Source organism: Odocoileus virginianus, chromosome 3, assembly GCF_023699985.2.
Source record: "Odocoileus virginianus isolate 20LAN1187 ecotype Illinois chromosome 3, Ovbor_1.2, whole genome shotgun sequence".
Lineage (NCBI taxonomy): Eukaryota > Metazoa > Chordata > Mammalia > Artiodactyla > Cervidae > Odocoileus > Odocoileus virginianus.
In genome coordinates, this window is record NC_069676.1 from 86,894,154 (window position 1) to 86,919,963 (window position 25,810).

A 25,810-nucleotide genomic window follows, 5' to 3' on the forward strand; every position below is an offset into this window, starting at 1 on the left:
TGGTCAAGCATAATATTAATAAAAACAGCCCTCTCTATTTTTTTTACTTCTTAATTATTTGGACAAATGTAAGATATAATTTATAACAGGGTCTCAACTACACTTACATGCCTATCTGGAAAGAAAATGCCTTTATTTTTCCATAACTAACCTGATCTTAAAAATTCTTCATCCTTCTGGATAACAAAGATGGGATTAGAAGTGACCATAATTTAGTCCAATTAGGTAACCTTAGTCCAACTCTAATAATTAAAACAATCTTTTTAAGTAACTGTTTCTGACTGGGCAGCACTAGAAAATGTTCAGTCTTGTCAAGTTTTACTCTCTGCCCCAACTCTTCTCTGAGGCAGCATCTTAGTATATAGGGCAGCGTCGGCATGTGGCCTTGGGCTGGGTAGGGAATGAGAAGGGTTTTCAATGTGCCTGACCCCCTCAGTGTCTGCAAGTCTCCAGCTGCAGAATAGATGGACAAGCTGCTCCCTGGACCAGCGATGGCTGAGAAGCTACTGGGTCATCCAGCACTCTCATTCTGATGTGCTGACACTGTGGGGTCAAAATTCTCCATACAAGATGACCTCTTCACCTTATAGCTGCCTAGTAGGCAACTAGGCGTGGAGAGGGAGCAACTGTTCAAAGCCAATCAATCTTGCCCCTTCCTTCACCTTCAGTGCCATACTGGACCTGGTCTGGCTTGAGGCTTCTCCTAAAAGTCAGCATCACGACTGTAAAAGCATACAGCTAGGATGCCAATGAAAGTACATCACTAGTTCCTATCTTCTAGGACTCCCCATAGAGATGTCCTTCTCCCTTGAGACTCAACAGTGATTAAGGTAAGGATGAAGAGTACTTACAAATGAACCCTGAACTATCACCGTTTTTTTCTCTCTGCTTCTCTACTTTCCCTTGCCCATAAGCCCTGGAGGCTACAAGGTGCAGATTTCAGTTCTATCATTCTACCTATTCTTTTTACTACAGTGTTGTCAATCTCACGGTAGAAAGTTCTATCCAGAAAGAATATCATGTCTATACTATAGAATATACTTTATAATCTGGATTATAAAGGCTTCATTTTATTTACTAAAGAAATTTACAGAATTATACCTCTCCTCAAAAGAATGGCTTTCTCGACATGTTCACAAATGAAAATCTAAGCAGACAGTCCCTTCTGAATAAAGACCTTCTTGTTCCAGAGACTAGGTACAGTCTTTATCCCCCTGCAGTGCAAAAACTCAAAGCATTGTTGGGTGGGAGGGAAGTCTCAGAGAAAATAGAGCTATAAGATACAGCAAAACATTTGAAAATATTTTAAAAATATTATCCATATTATGTTTGAACTAAGATTTTTAGACACAAAACAGTGCTATGAAGTTTGACACTGTTACTTTGTCTTCTTCAACACACCTTCCAGGTTGAAGAGACTCACAAGACTTGTGATAATTCAGACTCTTGATCAATCATTTTACATAAAGGAGAACAGGCATCTAGAAGCTCTTTTGTAAAGCTGGGCTGTGTCTCCCAGTAAGGAGCAGTGAAGCCTAATGAATGACATGGACCAGTGTAAAGTGGGAAACAACGGGACTGCATGAAAGAATGAAGCATGGTTATTTGCACTTTTGAATAAATGATTACAGGGATGACCACAAGAGAGTTACCATGGACCAGGGCCAGTGAGAATCCTGGGAAAGCATTTGGTGCTCAACGTTGGCTTCTCTTCACTACCCTATTCTTTCAAGGGCCCAACAAATGATGAGGGTAAGGAATGAAGCTGAATAGTAAAAAGAAAGAACTATAACAGATATTCAGAACTATTTAGTTTAGTTTAGTTCAGTTGCTCAGTTGTGTCCGACTCTTTGCGACCCCGTGAACCGCAGCATGCCAGGCTTCCCTGTCCATCACCAACACCCGGAGTTGACTCAAACTCATGTCCATTGAGTCAGTGATATCCTCCAACCATATCATCCTCTGTCATCCCCTTCTCCTCCCGCCTTCAATCTTTCCTAGCATCAGGGTCTTTTCAAATGAGTCAGTGCTTCGCATCAGGTGGCCAAAGTATTGGAGTTTCAGCTTCAACATCAGTCCTTCCAATGAGCATTCAGGACTGATTCTTTTAGGAATTCAGGACTATAGATTCAAAGTTTGATAGGAGTAGAGCAAAGAGGAAACTCCTTCCTCTGGTGTGGCTAAAGCCTCTGTTTCAGTGTTTCCTGAGGAAATCAATTAAAAAAACTTGAAACTGCAGAGAGATTGTCTCTGTGTTGGAAGGTATTTGGCTGAGGATGGGAAGATTGGATGTAAGAAAAGATGCCAAAGAAATGTCCTAGGACTCGTGGGCAGTTATAATAGCTGGTAAAGATCTCTTGTGTCACTGACAGGTGAAATTTTGGTTGTCTTTTTTGTTCATCTTCATAGAAAATTTTTAGGCATTTAACAAGCCAGGAAGCAACAGGTAGAACTGGACATGGAACAACAGACTGGTTCCAAATAGGAAAAGGGGTATGTCAAGGCTGTATATTGTTACCCTGCTTATTTAACTTATATGCAGAGTACATCATGAAAAACCCTGGGCTGGATGAAGCACAAGTTGGAATCAAGATTGTTGGGAGAAGTATCAATAACCTCAGATATGCAGATGACACCATCCTTGTGGCAGAAAGTGAAGAGGAACTAAAAAGCCTCTTGATGAAAGTGAAAGAGGAGAGTGAAAAAGTTGGCTTAAAGCTCAACATTCAGAAAACTAAGATCATGGCATCTGGTCTCATCACTTCATGGGAAATAGACAGGGAGACATGGGAAACAGTGTCAGACTTTATTTTGGGGGGCTCCAAAATCACTGCAGATGGTGATTGCAGCCATGAAATTAAAAGACGCTTACTCCTTGGAAGGAAAGTTATGACCAAGCTAGACAGCATATTAAAAATCAGAAACATTAGTTTGCCAACAAAGGTCCGTCTAGTCAAGGCTATGGTTTTTCCAGTGGTCATGTATGGATGTGAGAGTTGGACTGTGAAGAAAGCTGAGCGCTGAAGAATTGATGCTTTTGAACTGTGGTGTTGGAGAAGACTCTTGAGAGTCCCTTGGACTGCAAGGAGATCCAACCAGTCCATCCTAAAGGAGATCAGTCCTGGGTGTTCATTGGAAGGACTGATACTGAAGCTGAAACTCCAATACTTTGGCCACCTCATGCGAAGAGCAGACTCTTTGGAAAAGACTCTGATGCTGGGAGGGATTGGAGGCAGGAGAAGAAGTGGACGACAGAGGATGAGATGGCTGGATGGCATCACCGACTTGATGGACATGAGTTTGAGTGAACTCCAGGAGTTGGTGATGTACAGGGAGGCCTGGCGTGCTGCGATTCATGGGGTGGCAAAGAGTCAGACACGACTGAGCAACTGAACTGAACTTGAACTGATATGATTGTGTTTTCACTCTTCTCAAACAAATCAGGATACTACAAAGTTATGTCTGTGGTCATGATTTGTTTCATTATTCTAAGTGGGTTCCATGTCTAACCAGCCCGAAGTTAGTGTCAGTTGAATTTGGCTTCCTCTGTATTTTTTCAGGAAACCCGAAGGACACATAGGTTGGCTGCATGCTCATAAAATATAGTAAATTTATACAACGGAAGCAACTTTTACCAAGATAGAATTACACTCTGTTCAATCCCTGGGTTGGGAAGGAAATGGCAACCCCCTCCAGTATTCTAGCCTGGAAAATTCCAAGGATGGAGAAGCCTGGTAGGCTACAGTCCATGGGGTCGCAAAGAGTCGGACACGACTTAATGACTTCACTTCCACTCCCACTTTCTATGCCTTCAAAACTAGAGGAAGCAAAAGCCCAATTATCCTCTTTTTTGTCTCCCGTAATTGTGAAACTGAAAAGAATAAGTACCCTCCTTTGACAGCTATGACCAAGACCATTCATAAAACAGAGCCTCATGAACAAACCCATTTTGGAGAATCTAAGAATAGGCCAGTTTTAAGTGTAAAAAAACTACTTCAAAAAAGCCTAGATTTCCTCCATTCCCCAATATGAAGATGATATTGACATTTTGTAGCTAACTGAATCCACTAAATATCAATGTCCTTAGAAAAAATAATATAATTTCTACCAAATATTTGAATAATTTTGCCTAGGGCAAATAATTATTATCAATAAAAATCCTTTAAAATGTATAAATAATTTCATGCATTTATTCAACAGATACTAATTAAATAGCTACTATGCATCAAATATTCTATTAGGTTCAAGGAATATGACAATTAACAAAACAGGAAACTCCATGCACTGTTAAAAGGAAAGGTATTCACCTCATAATTGCTCTTAGAAAGCTTAGAGACTATTTCTACTCCACTTCAAGCAACTCAATGAGACCTACTAGCAGCACATTTTGTTAACCAATTTCACTTGTGGCCTCCTCTAATTTTCCTACCTTTATTTTTTTTCTGATATTTTTGTATTACTTATTTTCAACTTATTTTATTTTGTTATCCATAAACTGCTAAAAATTTTCTTTTGAAAAAAAAAGAGGGAAAATTAAATCAAATTTAAAATTATTCTGATCATTGTAGATTTAACTTATATGCAGAGTACATCATGAGAAACACTGGGCTGGATGAAGCACAAGCTGAAATCAAGATTACTGGGAGAAATATCAATAACCTCATATATGCAGATGACACCACCCTTATGACAGAAAGTGAAGAAGAACTAGAGAGCCTCTTGATGAAAGTGAAAGAGGAGAGTGAAAAAGTTGGCTTAAAGCTCAAGATTCAGAAAACTAAGATCATGGCATCCGGTCCCATCACTCCATGGCAAATAGATGGGGAAACAGTGGAAACAGTGTCAGACTTTATTTTTGGGGGCTCCAAAATCACTGCAGATAGTGACTGCAGCCATGAAATTAAAAGACACTTACTCCTTGGAAGGAAAGTTATGACCAACCTAGACAGCATATTAAAAATCAGAGACATTACTTTGTCAACAAAGGTCTGTCTAGTTGAGCTCATTCCCTTCTCCAGGGGATCTTCTGACTCAGAGATTGAACCCGGGTCTCTTGCATTGCAGGTAAATTCTTTATCATCTGAGCCACGGGGGAAGACCCATGAGAAGCAGTCAAAGTGAATTAGGTTGAGCCCTAAATTCAATGACTGGTGTCCCTGTAAAGAGAGGGAGATTTGAGCAGAGACACAAAGGATAATATTCTGTGACAACAGAGACAGAGATTAGTACATTGGTTCCGTAAACCAAGAAGTGACAAAGAGTGTCAGCTACCACCATAACTAGGAGAGATGTGAGAAATAGACATTTCCTAGAGGTATCAGGAAGAATATGGCTTGGTTGATCACTTGATTTCAGATATCTAGTCTCCAGGACTATGGAAAATAATTTTCTGCTGTTTCAAGCTACATAATTTATAATAATTTGTTATGGCAGCCCTGGGAAACTGATATAATAATAAAATTCTTCTTTATAATAAATTCCTCTGAGATTGAGTTGTAAGAGAGGTTGTAATGACTTTGGTTGCAAAAGTCAAACACATTCACAAAGAAGATTTGTTTAAAGATATGATTTTATGTATAGATGAATCATCAACTCTCAAATTTGCCCTTATTCTTGCCCTAAAATTATTTTTTTAACCAGAAGATAGTTTCGAGTACCTATGTAATGGAAACAGGCGAACTCAATAAAGTAATCCAATCCAAGGATATCAGATCTCCTTACTTCTACCCAATTCCCACCCCAATCCCCAGGGAAATAGGCAAAGCCCATAAGGGTCATAAAACAGATGGAACCCAATCCCAGGTCTGAGCCATCATTATCACCAGCAGCTCTTTCACTCTCCATGAAAATGGGCTAAAGTTTACTTGACTGAACTTACCTTGGAAATATTTCAAAATAAATAACTTGAAATGGACTAATTTTTCAAAGGAAGAAGGGACCTTGGAAAACATCTGCTCCATTCTTCCTCATTTTAAAGACAAGAGAACTAAGATCAAAAGAGCTCAAGTGGCTTTCCTTGGTTATACAGATAATTAGCGGTCGAATCATAGCTTGAACCCAGGTCTCTAAGCTTTTCTGACCTTTACTGCCCTTTCACTGTAGCTCCCATCTGGGGTGTCTGGCTTTGATCAGACATTAACAAATTTTTCTTGCCATTTCTCGTGTTATAAGATGTAGTCAAATGTGTTTTCTTTCATTTTGCTTTTAGAGAAACCTCTATTTTAGGAATCTTCAAATTATATTTTAAATGTGGTAAAATGTACTAAAAAATAAACAATACATTCACCATAACATCTTTTTTTTTAAGAGAATTGTAGTGTGTATGGCAGATGTTAGATTGACAGACTTGAAGCCTTATTTTCAAATTATTACCAGAATATTTAAATCACAAAAAAAGTATATAAAATACTTGTATTTATGCTTACCCACTTTGAACAATTTTTTAGTATGCCAATGGATTGACAGTAGCTTCTACAACAGAGATTAAAGGTAGTTACAAATGTGTCTATACCCAACAGAGATATTATTGTTAAATACACACACATAGAAACGCGATAAAACACACACCCATATATAAATGACAGAAGAAAAACTGGCTTGAGAAATAGAAATGTTCCCTGAAAAATCTACCATAAATTGGGAGGTATAATCAATGGCCAAGTTCTGGTCATACTTGATGCCAAGAAGAAAAATAATGGCTAAGTGAATACAATTAATCACTGTATTTACATAACTATCATTTTCCTATGTAAAGAGCTACCCTGGTGAGTGTTATAACACTTGTCAATTAGTTCTAATTAGTGTTTCTGCCTCTAAATGCTTGACTCCACTTTCAATTACAATTGTTCGCCTATCTTAACAACTACTGTACTAGATATGTTGGCATGGGGCCTGATAACGTTTTCAGCATAAACTCTCCAACCTCACTATCTCTACTCAGGTAAGCAGTGCAATTCTCTGTGTAGTATGATAATTTCTTGGACTTGATGTGGGCATCCAAGGATGATCCAATTGTTGGCTGCCTCATGAAGATAGCATTTAATTCCTTCTTCAGATAGCCCCAGAAACAACTAAAAGCTTCACACTGCAGTAATTTTGCAGCAATCCGAATTAGGATTGGCTGTCAATTAGGAAGTCTACAAACAACTCTGAGAGCAAAGCTTTAAGTGATGACTGAACGGAAAGACATTATGTCAGCAAGTAGCTTCAACACACGATGTGAAATAAAGTTTCAAGTGTATATTAGTAATACGTGGTGAATATCTAAGATGTGAATACTGCATTTTAATATACTTTCTGTATTTCCCAACAGAATTCTTTCTTGGTGATGACAACAGGTACAAATGTTTTAAAAAACTTTTGAAAGTATGAATGCTTATGCAACTTCTCTTATGAGATTTATGAAAAGACAAATTATCCAGAAAATAAACTTTGTCTCTAACTAAAGTTTCCTTCTGAGTTGCTCTGACCCTTCTAGAAAGTCACTTGTGCCTGTAAGAGTGTTGTTTTCGTCCTGCGGAAGCTGTGTGGCAAATGGATGTAGATGAACAATGTTTCATTCATTCTCTCAAGGATCTTGAAGTGAAAGTGTCAGCCCTGCACGTGGGCCATGGCCTTCCAAGCGATTATTGATGGTGCCTGCAGCATGGTTCACACAAAGCCTGAACAGATGTCTGCTAAGAACGATTAAGACCAAACCTTTTGGTGATCCCAAAAGGTTCACAAATATTCCCTGATGGAAAGAGAAAGCCATCAATTTTCTATATCAGAAATGGAAGCCATATTTTATATCCTGAATTAATAGGTGGAGATGAAAAGTATTCATAGAAAGTTAAGGAGATTTAGAATCTTTCTTGCAACATCTTCTTGTGACTATGATTCCTAGGTTCAAAATAATGAAAGGAAATCAGGAACTCCTGGTTCTAAAATATCACAGGAATGTGACCTCAAGTAGGAGAGACCCCAAGAACAAATAACAGGTAGAATGATTTCAGTTATATCTATTTAGAAACTTCATTTCTCTAATTCATCCCTAGAGCAATTTAATACTTCTGAAATAAACTGAGTAGGGCAAAACATCTCCAATATCTTAAGGTCAAAGTGTAATGTCAAGTTTGCACTGATCAGGAAACTGAATCAATAAAGGATCAAGTTTCCCCCACCCAAAAAAACCCTCATTGCATGGAAAGCTAATTGACTTAGTATATATGAAAAATATTCCTGAGTCCAGTTATATAGTATGTTCTTACTGCTTTTTTAAAATATGAGTCTCTAAGAAATTTCCTTTTAAAAAAATGTTTAAATATCTTAAAAAATAGCAATTATTATTATTATCAAAGAATCATTGGTGAAAGTTCAATCTGCATTCCCATATGTAACCCAGAAATCTTAAATGTCTATTTGAGGAAATAATGGGTAAGAATTAAATGATTATGGACTATATAGATGGTATATTTGGGGGTATTTTTAGACTTTCAGCAAACGCACTATTTCTTTTATCTGCACAGAAGAGATGGGTCACATATGACAGCTTTGAGATAATGACTTTGATTTTTTTTAATAAAGAATTATACCAAATTATGTTTTAGGTTGTAAATTACCATAATTAAATCACTAAGTTGATATTGTAAGTTGATTCACTCTTTTGGGAAAAAATTTGCAATTTCTATTAAATATTTTTAATAACTATCATTTATCACATGCTCATTATATGTTAGGCACTGTTCTAAGCATGTATAGTCATTCTTAAAACAATTCCATAAGGTATTAATATATTTCACTAAATCCTAAAAAGCTACTAATTATGAGGGGTACCTTTACATTATGTATATCCAAGAAAAAAATAACTGAATTGTACATATACACCATTTTCTTGCCATCTATAATTTTTATTTTTACTTACTGATAGAGCTCTTTTACATTTAGATCTGTACTTTATCACATATCACTCCTCGGCATGCATAACATTGAATATATAAATTAAATCAATTGGTTGAGATTCTTTACATTTGTGGTCCAATTCTTTCTTAAATACTTTTTGACTTAGAGTTAACAATGTCTGCATTTTTCTGCCAAATATTATCTAATATCCCATCAAGATTGTTGCAATTAGCTTTATAAATTGATGCAATATAGCTTTATAAAACTTCTCTGCTAACCTCTAGAGTTTTCTTACAGGCTTTTGACACCCATTTGACAACTTTTATTACTGGTATTGTTTTCTTACCTAAATGAAGATTTCAAAAGATTTTCAGACAACAACCAGGACTCATATCCATACTGTCAAGTCCTTAAATGACTTGTTGGGGGGTTACAGGTGCAGTCATGGAACAAGTAATAATAACCTAGGTGCACATATGCTAGCAATGACATCTATATCATGTGCTATCCAGCTGACAATGATAAAATGGCATCAGTGTGGAAATGGATTCTGGCTCAGAGATATTAAAATATGAGAATAAATGAAACACTAAGAATCAGAAATGATAACATACTGGTATAGAGCTCTGTAGTCAGATTGTGCGAGTACAGTACAAGTATGCAACCTAGCTCTTTACCTTACTAGCAGCATGGCTTTGGATAGGCTATTTAACCTGCTTATTCTTTAGTTCACCCATCAATAAAATAAGTATAAGAATAGTAACCTTACCTTGCCAGGTTACTTTAAGAATTAAAAGCAGAAATTAAAAATCCACTTTGGAGTATTTACTCTATAGACATACTCATAAATATATAATTATATATAAATATAAGATAGAAATATGCAAAGGAATGGCCATAAATTAAAAAGTTGTTTTATTGTTGAAAAGTTAAACTCCTAAATTTCTATCATTATGTTAGCTATAAAAATGATGGAATATACAATCAGTAGACTACTATACAACTATAAAAATAATGAAAAAGCTCTACATGTGCTGCTATGGAATAACTTATACCAAATGAAAAAACAAGTTTTTAGAATAGAATAGTCCCATATTCAAAATAAACAAGCAAATGAACAATAACATATGTATATGCTTTATGTACATGAGTATATATATGTTTGAATATGAGTTTGGTTTTAAAAAGTCTAAAAGATTATTACTCAAATTTTAACAGTTTCATCTGAAGGATGAGATTATCCACACTTCATACACTTCTCCATTTCTTTACATTTTACATTAAATTATAAAACATTCACAATTAGTGAAAATCACTGTGAGGATATACATTTGTATGTTATATATTTATTCAATTTATATATTAGATATATTTTGTAGGATAAAACTACATAGGCCAATATGTTAGGAAGATAAAAGAATTGTAACAGAATTTGAGAAACAACTTTCTTAGACACTTCATCAAAAATAAAATTGCCTTGATCAATTTTTTTTTCTGTCAGCCAATATTGACTATAAATACTCCTTCAACATCCTTTGATATACTTTATTTATTCTTTGTATCCCTTCTTCTATATCTAAATGGGGCGTTTTCTCTCCCCAACATCTGCTATCTAGCTGTAGCAGATCCCTTCATCCTTTCTCATAGAAGCAATCCTACTGAAAATGTGGCCCATTTCTGAGCTTACCCTCTGAAATGTGAATACAAACAGCCACCTCTAATCTCTTGCACAAGTGAGGTTTGAGAAACTGCTCTTTTCTGTCTGGAATCTTGCTTTCTCCAGATAAAATGTGGAGATAAAATGCAAGTCCAGATAAAATGCAAGTAATAACCATAATGGTATTTGATATAAAATGCAAGTCATAACCATAATGGAATTTGATATACGGATACTTTCTGCAGAGCGAAGCCATGGATCTATCATTAAAAACACAATTTTAATTTGTGATTTTTCAGATACTTTACTTTCAGGTAAGCAAAATTCTTTGCATAGAAGAAAAAAAGTAATACAGCTCATAGATGAATACAGTGATGAGGTGGCAGGCTATGCTTAGAAAATATTTGTTTTCCAATGTTAGCACAAATTAATCCATGAAATATTTCATGTATTGCCATCCAAAAGATGGAATAATATAAGAAGCTAACAATGACCTGCAACCAGCAGTATTTCTGCATTTCCATTCATTAACTCCTCTTGGTTATCAACTAATGAGAAGTTTTCTCTCATGCAACTCAGTATATTCTTATTTATTTATTTATTCCATAAGAAAGTGTCGGTTAGTCGCTCAGTTGTGTTTGACTCTTTGTGACCCCATGAACTGTAGCCCACCACGCTCCTCTGTCCATGGAATTCTCCAGACAAGAATACTGGAGTGGTTAGCGATCTCCTTTCTCCAGGGGATCTTCCTGACCTAGGGATTGAACCCAGGTTTCTTGCATTACAGGCAGATTCTTTACCATCTGAGCCACCAGGGAATCCCTTATTCTTATTTAATTGATTCTTATGTACAGCTACTAAGAGGTAGGTTTTTAAAAACCCACTAAGAGGTAGGTTTTTAAATACAAACATCTTGACATCTTTATTGTTATCATAAAGGTATAAATTGGTACAAACCTTTGGAGAGATAATGAAGAGAAATGGTTTTATGCAGATTTCTGAATTAACATCATAAACATATTTTAAAGAACTCAGAATTTTGAATTCTTAATGTGGTCTAGAACTTTACTAGGCAGATTACAAGGATGATCCAGTGAAGTTCTGTTAAACCTGCTCTCCAGGAAGGGAAAGGAAGCTCTAATTTATAGAATTTGCTGATTTCTATTATGTAAATACTCCCCCATGGCAATTTTAAACTACCAAGATTTTAACATCTATCTCACAAAATTTCTGAATAATTAACAATTGGCCAGCTCCAGCACATCATCACATTTTATCCTCAAAAGAGACCTTTATAGTAGAGATTAAAACCCCCCCCTTTACAGATGTTTAAACGGAGACTGAATTGGTGATGCTAATTCGCCCAAATTCATACTGTTGGGGTGCCACGGGTTGTCTTTCTTCGCTTTATGCTTTTGCATATGTATTATAATTCTAATCTTTTTCAGAGAAAAATGCAAATTAGCAACCAAAGAATAAACTAAATCAGAAAGAAGAAAACTCAAAGCCAAACTTCTCTCTGGTGTGCTATTTGCCTAGAAAAACCTGCCACGGTAATGGATTCCAATGGGGTGTATAACTTAGCAGTTAAAAAAAACTCTAGCCTGAAAACAGAACTGACAAAGCTTTAGTACATGCTTGACATCTTTTTTTAAGATTTTGTTTTTAAAAAACTACTTTTAGTAGCTACAAAAGAAGAGTTAATCAAGGGTCTGAAGTTGCTGGGTCTATAATGTGATGTTTTCTTGGGCAACAGTGAATAACTCTTTTTATAATGATTATTCATTATTTAGTAATGAGCATCATGCTGCAATATTATAAATATTTCTGTGAAAAAGTAAAAAGAATAACCTTTACAGAAGATTTAGCAAAATAGGCTACAGAAAAGAAGATTTAGAAAGAACTACATGGAAGATTTTTCCATATTAATTATAAGTGTTATCCTTTCAAGGAAGTCTTGGAAACGAAGCTATTTCAGAAGAGAGCTAATGTAGTAGAAAGAAAGAAATGCTATGCATGTAAATCGTTCGGCACTGAAACTGAGTTTGAATCCCAGTATTTTCACCTATGATCTGTGATTCATAAATAAGTTGCTAGGTGTTTTTCTGAGCAAAAAGAGAAAATCATTCTTGTCCAGATTCAAGTAATATGATAATAATAGCTAATATATATATATATTTTTTTAATCAATTTGAGTGTGCCAGAGCTAGTGCTAAGTGAATCACAGGGACTATTTCATATAATCCCCTTAACTCAATGAGCAAATTCCTATCTCATTTTATGGATGGGAATCTGCCCTGCTGTGAACATAGCTATTAACCCAGTAGAAGAAGAAGAACTCGAAGACAGGGCTTCCGACCTCCAAACCTTCTCATCCATCGTTCCACATTTTGCAGAACATTTATTTCCACCTAATGGAAGGGAATGAGCGTGTAGAAAGCAATGGCGATGTCCTCGCCTCTAAAGGGTGCGGCTTCGTGAGATCTGGAACTGTGCCATATTTCCTCTATGGGTCCTCAATATAGTACCGTAGAAGATACATGAATGAGTACAAGAATGAATGAATGTGTAAGGGTTGAGCATCAATACTATACTATGAATGCTACCATAAACCCAGAATTTTGAATATGTGTGCGCTTTTTACATGTTCTGAGTTCCAGAGAACAGGTTTGGGAACTGATTGGTAAGCTAATTAATAACATTTGCCACCCAAATTTAATATGCCAATGTATTTGTAAGAGATTTATTAGAAACTGTTTTTCTGTCTGCTGAGTTGCAATTGAAAGGTCTTTGCTTTGAATACTTTAGAAAATACCTCTTTACCATATCTTTCTTTGCCAAATTTTGAAAGTGTCAAACTTTGTCATATTTCTGCCCATGATTATCTGTCTGTAGATAATATAAAATGACAAGGACTCAAAACTGGGCCCTGGGTAGAAACAAGATAGTGTGGATTACAGCCTGCAAGTTAACATCAATGGTCAAAAAGAACATCTCTTAGTGGAATTTTGTTTAGCTTCATTGCCTTGTTCAATTTTTTTTTTTTTTTTTTACTGTTTCTACAGTTTGGATTTATTATTTTGCACTAATAAGATCAACATTGCTAGGATAGTCTCTGTTTAGAACAGCTAATATTTCTACTCTACTGTTGCATCCCACATATATAAAACCTTATGCTCCAAATCACAAGGGAGATGAGTACAATTCATTATCTTATAAAAATAAAAACAAAAGCTAGCAAACAACACATGTCCTACTATAATAGATTAGAACTGCAAGCTTTTTTATAGGGCAAAAAATACAATTTCCCTCATTATGAATTGTTCTAAGCTTTTAAAAAATCAATTTTTTCTATATTTTTAGAGTATTTTGTGAAAACTTCCTTGCCTTCCACATGGTTACATTTCCATTATGGTTTCTGATTTAGTCATTTTCTTACTCATCACATTATATCCTTTCTGGTACATTCTCTTTTTCTTTCTATCTATTCCATTAGACTCTGGGCAAAAGCAGTATCTTACTTTTCTTTCTTTGGCTCCTTACACAGTTCACGGCACATAGTGAATAAGCTTAATATGCACAGCTGTTAAATGTTCATTCATTTAAATATTTTTTCTTCATAATCTGGATTCAACAAAGGAGACTGAGGGAGCAGTGGAGGGAGAAAGAGAATGTATGCTTCTTTTTTTTTCAGTCCTAAGCATTTATCTAAGGTTTGTGTGTGTGTTTGTGTTCAGCATTGAGCACTGTCAGACATAGAACTATAAGTTGGTCAAATAGAGTTTTCCAAAGAGACTTTCAAGAAGTTTAAAGGAATAATTTTCCCTTAATAACTCTCAAGCATAATGCATCCACTGGAGCAGGGATGAGTTAGGATAGTCCGTAGAGATCCTTGTATTTTGTAGAACTAGCAACATAAGGCTAAGCACTGAAGAATTGATGCTTTTGAACTGAGGTGTTGGAGAAGACTCTTGAGAGTTCCTTGGACAGCAAGGAGATCAAATCAATTGATCCTAAAGGAAATCAACCCTGAATATTCATTGGAAGGACAATGCTGAAGCTGCAACTCCAATCCTTTGGCCACCTGATGTGAAGAGCCAACTCATTGGAGAAGACCCTGATGCTGGGAAAGACTGAAGGCAGGAGGAGAAAGGGATGAAAAAGGATGAGGTGGCTGGATAGCACCACCAGCTCAATGGACATGAGTTTAAGCAAACTCCAGGAGACAGTGAAGGACAAGAAAGCCATGGGGTGGTAAAGAATTGGACACGACTTAGCGACTGAGCTGAAATGAGCAACATATAACCCACCTCCTTCAGCGTTTAAACCAGTGAGTGTGTTCATCAGACACATTAACATAGATGTTAATAAACAGTTTCCCAAACTTCTAAAAAATGGACTGTGAATCAAAGATGTGTGCTGCACCTTTCCCAATAAACTAGATCTGAGCACTCATAAAATTCCTCCAGAAGCTGGTACACCTAGAAAGTTGGCCTTGACTGACAGATCATAGGATTCTGTTACAGCGCATTATAATCATAATCTGAGTACTCCTTGACAAAGAATTTCATGTTTGCTCAGTTTCAACTCAAGAATGACATAATTATAGTTTCATATTTTGTGTGTAATCTCAGTCCACTAGATTTAAGAACTCTTGATTTTCCCCTAGGACTCACTCCTCAAAGATTTAAAGAAGCTTGGAAAATACAAAGATTGGGGATGGGGTGGTGGGGGGTGGTGGTGAAATTGCAGTCAACATGATGTCTTTGAGGGGTCATTTGACTGTGTCAGAACATCAAATAAAAGGAGTGCATTAGAGAACAAGCAGGATATTTTACCAACCCCTTAGAACTTAGCCTCTAGAGGTAACTGCCCTGGAAAAGGATTCAAAGAAAGCTGAAAAGACTGCAATGAAGTTTTAGTACTTCTTACTTAGCCAATTAAATGACCATCCTGCAGGCCAGTATCAATGGGGACTCCAGAGAAGTGAGAGATTCTTGTTAATTCTAAGGGTCTCTGGATTCAGATATGGCCAGTACTCCAGGTGTTAAAACTGTAATCTGATGGGAGAACTGCAAAAGGATGATTCTCCTTTTAGCAGCTTTGTAAAGGACCATAAAATACTGTTGTATAGGAAACATCCTGGCTGGCTGGCTGGCTGGTTGATTTCTTTCCAGAATTTCCTTGTAAGACACTCTTCAGCAGACTTGAAAAGAATGTAAAACTGTGAAAGAGCTGATCAGAGTGTACCAAAAAGTGACCTGCAAAAGGACCCGGTGGAACATAATGCTGGAATTCACTTCTACCAGAAGGGTTTCCATCTGCAGGAGCTATTAATAGAAGAGTAAATGTCTATCATCTATGGAGTTTTACCTAGGGAATTTCCAAGCTAGAAGAATAGATATCTGCAGTTAGTAATCCATGATTCTGGTTTCTGACCTCCCAATTCCATATGACAAGTTAGACCTGCTCAAATGTAAATGCTAACAAAAACATTTAAGGCAAGTACCTAGTTAACATGCCCTATATGTTTCACTTCCAGTAATTTATATTTCTATATTAAAACAATTCATTGCCAATAGGATGTAAAGTATCATTATGCTTGCTTATGTCCCAGAAAGGATCTATTACCATCAACATACACCTAAGGGTTAAGGTCAAGTTAAAAAATTATTCCCTTCCCCACTACTTAGATTACCAAAAAAGATAGCCATGTAAGATTACTTTGCCTTTTTTGACTTTAAAAAGTTGCCTGCTTGCTACCTTTTTTTATCTGAAGCCTGTAGGCAGATTCTAATTTGGCCCTGCAAAAAAATCTGTTTGGCCCTGGGCTGAGGGAAGATGTTAATTTTCATGACTGTTTTAGAACACATCAAAATTCAGTATGCATTTTTTTCAGGATTTCAAAGCAATATGCTTAAAACATGCAATTTAGAACTAGAACATATAGAGCATTTAAAAATATTCAGGTTTTACCAAGAATCCATCCGGTCTATTATTGCAATAAGTAGGATACAAAGATATCTTTATCTGGTTGTGAATGAAACTCTATCTACTTAGGAGAAAGTTCGAAGTAAAATTTTAGCTCTCTTAATTCTACAGAGGTTTTCTAGCTTTGACAGTAGAAATTTGGGGTCATTTGGGGAAAAAGAGCAATTATAAAATTGAATCAGCATTATGCATTTCTCAAAAATGTTCAAAAGAAAATGGTTTCTAGTCTGTAATATTTGTCTTTAATATATTTTATGTAACAGTTTTAGTTTAGTCAATGAATGTAACAAAAAGATGAGTGAGAATATGACTCATTCCGCCATGAGGGTCTGTTAAGATGGACGTGTGGAATATTTCCATAGGCTTCATTCACAATATTTATGCTCTCGTATGTCAAGCAATGGGGACTCTTTCCTGAGAACCAGTAGATAAGAAATTTTTTTTTAAATCCAGAAGAAATGCATCTATAATACTCCGCTTCATATATGCCAGAATGCACATAGAATCGGCCTTAATGAATTTGCTCCTTTTGATAAATTTGTTTAAATTATTTGTTTGATTCAGTTTCCATCCAATTAAAATTGAATTGAATTTAGTTTCACGTACACAGCTGTATTAGTTTTCTCAGGCTGTCGTAGCAAAATACCACAAACTGGGTGACTTAACAGGAATTTATTTTCTCATAGTCCTGGGGGCCAGAAGCCCACGATCAAGGGGTCGGCAAGGCTAATTTCTTCTGCGGCCTCACTCTTGACTTGCAGGTGGCCCCCTTCTCACTGGGTTTTCATGAAGACTTGGCTTTGTGCATGTGAATTCCTTGAGTCTCTTCTGTGTGACCTAAGCTCCTCCTCACAAAAAGACACCAGTCAAATTAATTCGTACGCACCCTAATATTTAAACTTAATTATCCCATCAAGGTCCTGTCTCCAAATACACATTCTGAAGTCCAGGGATCAGGGCTTCAATACTTGAATTCTGAGGGAACTTAGTTCAGTCCCTAACAACAGTATTCACCATATCATGAGATACAGGGTTGGCTCAATTTATCCAGCAAGCCATTGGCGGCACACAGACTAGTATCATTAAAGGTAAATATAGATAGATAGATAGATAGATAGATAGACAGATAGAATCCATACATAAAATGTAACCATAAAAGAGACAATATTGAAAGTCATTTTATTAATAAATAAACAAATAATCTCCCAGCATTGTTGCTCTGTGAGGCATTTTAATAAAAAGACAGACTCATTGAAAAGATTTTTAAAGTAGCCCCAATTATTTTTATATGTAATACAAAAATAAATTATTGTATTGAAAAATTGTTGGTGATCTGAGCACTGTGGATAGATCTTTTAAACACATTATTTCAGTTATTGTCAGAACAGCTTAAGAAGTAGAAATTGTCATTTCTGTCTTAATGGAAAAGACAGGAATTTTATATATTTTTAAATATTTTGAAAATTTTAAATACTCTGCCAAAATCACATGCTAGTTCATGATAGAACCTCAATCCCAACACAAGCCTGCTTGTCAGGAAGTCCCATGTTTTTACAAAAATCTAAACTATCTCCTGAAACCTTGGCAGAGTATCTAAAGCTAGCTATGCTCAGTTCTGTTAGACAAGGTATTTCTATAACCAGGTAATAATATCAAGAGGAAGGATGATGCTGCACACTAAATTCAATTTGTATTTATTGATTTACATAGGATGTTTTTAGTACTGCCCTGAGCACTGAGTTTAGGATGATAAACAGGAAATGATCCTTCAAGAAACTCACGGACTGTTTGGGAAGACAGACACAGGACAAACTGTAATGCAATAAAGTCCTAGAGACTTTTATTCAGTCAGCAGCAGGCTGTCTAAGGTATTACTTGGTAAAAGTATAAGAAATTCTTTAGACTATAAAATACACTGAATACTATAGCCATTCCTACCATAACACTTGTGACTATCACTGTAAAATTTAAAAATAATTAGATAAGTGACAAGAAATCCTGCTTGCATGTTTTGAAGGCACAGTTCTGTCACACTCTATTTCAGTAAACTCCAACAAAGCTTAACTAAATTGTATCATTTAATTTTTACTATAACATTTTTATAAACCACAGTTTCTGGTCAATGATGCTTTGGCTGTGGAACGAAGGACATGGTAATACCTATTTTGTACTTTGAAATCCAGCCCTCTATTTACCAAGCAGAAAGGCAAAAGCCAGTTAAACTACTCTTAGTTCCGTCTTTCTGATGTTCAAGTGCAGGAACAATTATCTTCATCAATATTTAATGGCCTAATCCTAAGCAGACAGTGCCACAGTGTAGGCAATAGTCTGCTAACATGCTGTTAATTTCCAAGCATAGAGGCAGAAATGGACTATACAGTTACTGAAAATGCGCAGCAGTACATTTCCCTAAGGTAAAATTCTCTCTGCATTCTCTGGTCTACCTTCATTGATAGTAAGGGAAGTAGAAGCATTCCAGTGTTTTGTTCGGTGGGTTAAGCTTGTTCACTCTTTAAAATTCGCGGAGAGAATGAAGCTTTCCCAGCTCTCCAGTATTGTCAGTAACAAAGTTTTGCAGCTCTTGGATTCAAGGCACATATCTTATGACCCCACCTACCTGCAATTTTGTTTGGTTTGGTTTGGTCTTTTTCTGATGTAATGCTTTAAATATCCATTACATAACAAGAGTCGTTGCCTAGATACTTGAAATCTAGACCACTGGACTTCAATTAGAAATCTTCCTATAAAATAAAAGAGATAAATGCCAACAGAACACAAGTCATAAGAAAATGTAATGTAATGTAAAACAACTACACCATAATAGAACTTCAGTAGCCTAAATAATTTCATTGAGAAGATCACAGGGTTAACTGTCTTCCTATTCTTTTAAAAAGACTAAAGCCTGGTGGGGGAGGGATGTAGGAGGCAAACCACCACGTAAAACCATCTTTTGGGAGAAAATAGCTTAGAGGAAGTGTGGGCAGAGAAATCATGTAAGGATTCAAAGAGCAAGAGCAACAGGAGAAGAAACAAAAGATCCTTCTTTATCTGTTTATTAATGGGCTAAATACATTCCGACAGCTGTTCTTGAGAATAAAGTCTATATTATCTTCCTTATAACTTCAAGTTTGACCTTAAAAATTATCTAACCTCCTCTCAGTCTGATACAACTGATTTTTGAACCCAACTTAGTTAAGATTTTCCACTAAACAGAAAATTTCAGTAAATTCCCCTCTTAAAGGTGTTACATTACTTAAAACACTTTGGGGTCACTCCCGTTATTTTTTCTTTCCTCTCTATACTTTGTGAGAATTCAGATTTCCATGTACTAAATATCAAGTACACTGTCAATATTAAAGAATCAAGCACAGATATACTTCCCCTAAGTATAAAGGTAATAAACATCAAGTTTATCAATATTATCCAACGAGAGTAAAAGCAATAAAGCTTGATCAGTTTGGAAATCTTGTTGAGGTGAGTGAACATGAAAGGTAATAGATACCTTTCATGAATTGGAGGGAAGGAACTTCGTGCCTTTATACAATTCCCTAGTTCTTATAAAGAAAAGAGCAGAATGTCCCTGTAAGAATATTTCTTGTTTCTTTGCCAAATACAGTTCTTGGTTACTATGTTTATATAACCATCTGCCATGTTTATATAGGAGAACTGAAAGGCAGAAATCTCTCATTTGTCAAAATCATAGCCATTCCCATAAGCCTATCTATTATATAAATTAACATGGAGTAGATTACAATTTCTCTCCATAATAAATGTTCATTAACGTAAAAGCAGAGTTGGACCTAATGTAAAACGGAGGAGTGGATAACTTTGTCTTCAAAATCCTGCCTTCCTCCTGTTGCCCTTCATCAGGAATCTAGTGACTACTGATGGCCTGGTAGTTTTCATTCTACACTTCACATAGACAATGTTCCTGCCCATGTCCTTCCCCTCATTTAACAGATATTTGTGGAGTTAACACATGTCATCAGGCAATGCTCCAAGTAGGTATTTGGGTTATATCAATGAATCAAGCAGAGATCCCCAGCCTCAAGGAGCTTACATTATAAGAACGGAAACCAAAAAAGAAAAATAAAGGGGTCCATTATATAGGACATAGATATATGGCTATGCAGAAAAAAAAAAGTAGAACATGGTAAGGAAGATGAGGTCTTTAAGGGTCCTGGGTGCAGGAAGAAGATTGTACTTTCAAGATGGGCTTCACTGAAATTCTCCAGGAACCCGAAATGAGCCCTGAGGAAGTCTGGAGGAGAGGTCGTAGGAGGAAAGGCCAATGCTCAAAGGCTGCAGTGAATCTGAGAAACCACAGGAAGGCCACTGTGACTGAAATGGAATGAAAAAGAAGGGGAAGCCTAGAAGAGAGAGAAAGGAAACAGGCTGAATGAGGTAGGAATGGAGATTCTGGTCAGCCCCTGGGAAGTTTGGGTTTTTAGTCTACCTTTAATCTCATTCCACAAACTTCTGTGCTTGGTTAAGACTCAGAGCTGATTGTTTGGTGACATACTTATTTACTTATTTATTTAATCCCTTGGTCCTTCATTCATTCAACAGGTATCTATGGAGGGCATAATACTGTACCAGGGATCATGACAGTCAGTAAATAGGTAACAGTAAGCAAAAGCGGATGTTATCCCTGTCCTCAGGGAGTGTATGATCTAGTAAGGAAGGCAGACACTAATCTGATCATGGTAGAAGTGCTCTGGGAGTACGGAACAGGGAGACATGACTGAGTCCTGACAGTCAGGGAACACTGCCCCAGCAGAGCAGCAATTGGGTGGCAAGCCACAGATAAGCAGGTAATAACTCAGCTGTCAGGGAAAAGTGGTCAGGGGAACAGCAAGTGGTAGCAGGGTGACTGTCGAAACTGAAAGAGCTGGTGGAGAGTAACAGGGATGAGTCTGGAGAGGGTGGTGGTTGTTTTACAGTCACTTAGTTGTGTCTGACTCTTTGTGACCCCACAGACTACAGCACACCAGGCCAGTCTCCTCTTTCCTTCACTATATCCTGGAGTTTACACAAATTCATGTCCATCGAGTCAATGATGCCATCCAACCGTCTCATCCTCTATCGCCCCCTTGTCCTCCTGCCTTCAATCTTTCCCAGCATCAGGGGCTTTTCCAATGAGTTGGCTCTCTTGACATCAGGTGGTCAAAGTATTGGAGCTTCAGCTTCAGCATCAGTCCTTCCAATGAATATTTAGGGTTGATTTCCTATAGGATTAACTGGTTTAATCTCCATGAAGTCCAAGGGACTCTCAAGAGTCTGCTCCAGCACCACAGTTCAAAAGCATCAATTTTTCAGCACTCAGCCTTCTTAATGTTCCAACTCTCACCTCCATACATGACTGCTGGAGAAACCGTAAGTTTGACTATATGGACCTTTGTCAGCAAAGTGGTATCTCTGCTTTTGAATACACTGTCTAGGTTTGTCATATATTTTCCTCCAAGGAGCAACTGGAAGAAAAGTTTTAATTTCATGACTACAGTCACTGTACACAGTGATTTTGGAGCCCAAGATAATAAAATCAGTGATAGGAAGGTGAAAATTGAATTGAAGGGGCTCAAGGACCACAATGAAAAGTTTCTCTTCATCCTAAGCCCACTGGGAAGCTACCAAAAGATTTTAAGTAAGGCAATGATACAATCAGATTTAAGTTAGATTATATGGCTATGCAAAAAATAAAGATCATTAAACCATATTTGGTATGCATTGATGATTTTATATGTTTATCCTCCAGACAGCTTGATGGCATTTTAAAGAGGTCCTTATCTTATAGAGGTAATCTTGAACCTGAACAGATCTGGGTGGGAATGTTAAATATTGTAATAAGCTGATGAGAAAAAACAAGTTGGTTCAGGAGATTATTGAGCCGCCCATTTATTAAGTCAGGGAATGAAGTCAGATTCTATGTAGAAAGCCTGTAAAATATGGTTTTCATTAAACTATTAAGATGTCAGTGAAGAACAAAATATTGTTTTAGTGTGAATACTAAATCCCTTTCATTTCTTTGATAAGCATTTTGAGGCCTAGCAATATTAAATGACTTTCCCAAGGTCACAGAGAACTTTCATAGCAGTTCATTCAAGGTAAATTGCTTTTTTAAAAAAAAAAAAAAGCAAAATGGGCAAATTAATTTAAGACTCAAACTGGAAGATGCGGACATGCTAATGATTCCTCATTCTTTTGTTTTCACTTCTAAAACATTATGGAACACTTATGTCCATACAGCCTTTAAAATCCTGCTGTTCTCTAGGCACAGTTCGTAAATCGCAGTCAATAGTCTCGTCTGCAGGATCTTCCTCACAGTTGTGTTTCAAGTTTTCTCAAATTGGTGCTCGGAAGGAAAGCTGTTCCGGGTGTTCCTTTCGTCTCCCTCATCTTTGGCTCATTTCCCTCCCTCTTTATCATGGCCACACACACAATTCAGTCAGCAAATATTTACTGAGTATCAACTATACACCGGAGAGACTGATAAGAGACAAAGATTTTTTAAAACTTCAATCCTTATTCTCCAAAAATCCAGTGGCATGAGAGCAACTGGCAGATAAGTGATTCGATGAAAACAGGGACGCAGCTTCTCCTTAGAGCTGGACACGGAACGCCGGGGAGCAGGACAAATATCACATCTAACTCTGCCACGGAAGAGGCTGCACAGAAATGACAGAAGTGGCCAGTTCTGACGGACTTGGAAGAGCTTGCCAGGCCGACAGAGGAGAAGGAGTATTTCAGGCAAACAGAACCGCGGGAAGAAACAGCCACTTCAGACTGTGGGCAGCTACAGCATGGGGCAGTGCTGGGGAACTGAGACATGGTTAGACTACGGAAGTAACCAGGACATAGATCCTAGAGGAAATCTTATACCAGTATAAGGCTTTGAATTTTTTTTCCTCAGAGCAACGGAAAAAACGTGAAGGTTTTTTTTTAACAGATATAAGATGTAAGGGAAGATACATAGGGAATCTGGTAAGATTTGACTCTGATACAATTAGGAAATATTATATTCCCAGCTTAGTTATTAAATGGTTTACATATTTCTGGGAATGTGTTCACTGAGTTCACCAACTAGATTGGCATTCACTCTGAATTGTCACTGTCCAGAATTAGTAAGACAACCATCTTTAAATTTATTCCGGCCCACACTAGATCACCCAGGTGGCTCAGTGGTAAACAATCTGCCTGCCAAACAGAAGACTTGGGTTTGATCCCTGGGTCAGAAGAAGGAAATGACACTCCACACCAGTATCCTTGCCTGGGAAATCCCATGGACAAAGGAGCCTAGTGGGCTACGATATATGGGATCACAGAGAGTCGGACACAACTTAGTAACTAAACAACTCTAGATCCAACACATAAAATATCCAACATACAATAACTTGATATGATCCTGCAAGATTACATTATTTCTTCAGCATTATCAACTGGTACTCAGGTAAACTGAAAGATTTGTCCAATTCCCTTGCCAGGGAAGAATTTACGTGAAAAAATATGTCAGTTAGACAAAATATTGTGTGTCTGTTTAGGGCATGTAAGCAAATAGTGCGTATGGTTAGGCTCTCCAAAAAAATGGTAATATTTAAGTTTGAGCTATTTTTTATTTTTAAGGAATGTCATGATTAGCAATCATAAGCCTTAAACAGAACAGCATTGAAGATGTAGATCTCTCAACTATTAGAATCAGAATAATCTATGAGTCGAAAAATTGCTACCTTGAACACAGTTGACAGAGTTAGAGCTCATTTTTGAGAAAGAAGGATATTTAAATAACTTCAAATGCATTAGGTAAAATAGCAGTGATATATACTGAAGCATTCAGGGAATGGCATTTTAAATAAATATTTTAAGATATTTTTCAAATGAAAGAATATTTACTGAATATTTCTTGAATATAATACTCATAAATTGTTCAGTTATTGTCATACAATTTTCTAAGGTATACATATGTATATTAGAGTTTTACTGTAGTAATATAATATACCTCTTCTGATAGTCTCATTATCTCTTTGATAATTCCAAGAGACTTGGTGTGGTTTATGTAATTTTTTTCAATTTATTTTTAGTCTAAGCTACACTGCCTCTACGAAAGTGAGTAAGTACTGAATTTCCCCAGACATGACAATTAATATACACATATTTGTGTCTTTCAATGACATTCAAGACTTAGATAATCTCAAACACTAGCCAGAGAGGTTTTCTCTTCTGTCCAGTGTAACCAAAACACAAGAGAAAGCAGTTAATTTTAAAATATATTTTATTGTGTTTTTCCCAGGTTAAGCTTGCAAATTAAGCTTTTTTGAAGTGACATGAATGAATAGGAAATTAAATTATTTAATTGGATTGAACACTTGTGACTTATACAGAATATTATTCTTTTATTTAAAATTTGTGACATTAAAATGTTGTTGAAAATTGATACTTTAGACTTGCACACACATTGTATGATTACAATGAGATGATACAATGCAACAAAACTAATTTTGCCTTTTTATGCCCATACCTCTTTTACCCTTGCTATCTCTACCCTTGTTTTACATTGTTTGTGCTTGTAATTATGAAAAGTAGTCTTTAGAAATCAATATTATTTGGAAGCTAAACTCTATATATGATTCTTCAAAGGATATGTTAAAATTTACCTCTGGATTGAGCAAAATAAGGATTTTTTTTTTCTTAGATTACATGGAGTTGACATACCTCAAATTAAATTTTCTTAGCTGTTCTTTGCTATGATGCCATCTGCCTATACCAAGTCACCCAAAATGAAACATTTCAGTGAAACTCATCATTGTTCATGTAAGACCTTATCGTGTGATTAACACATCGTCTCCTTTGTGAAGACTCATCTGGTATCAACATAAATAGTAGTTGAACTTCCTCAGAGTTTCCAGTATTTTTTTCCTCCATTATATATCTTGCAAATTATGTAACAGAACAAATTTTCTTTTTCCCATTATAAAACCTGGAGCCAGCTTTGAATCCCTAAATACTTACTGTTTTTTTCTATTTGTTGTACAATTCTATGCATTTTCACACATGTCTAGATTTTTGTGACCACGAGCACAATCATCATACAGAACAATTGCACCTATACCCTACCTAGACAGTGGCAACCGCTGCTGTTTTCCACCGCTATTTTTATCTTTTCTAAAATGTCATTTGAAAGTAAAAGTGTTGGTCGCTCAGTGGTGTCCGATTTTCTGCAATCCCATGGACTGTAGCCGGCCAGGTTCCTCTATCCATGAAATTCTCCAGGCAAGAATACTTGAGTGT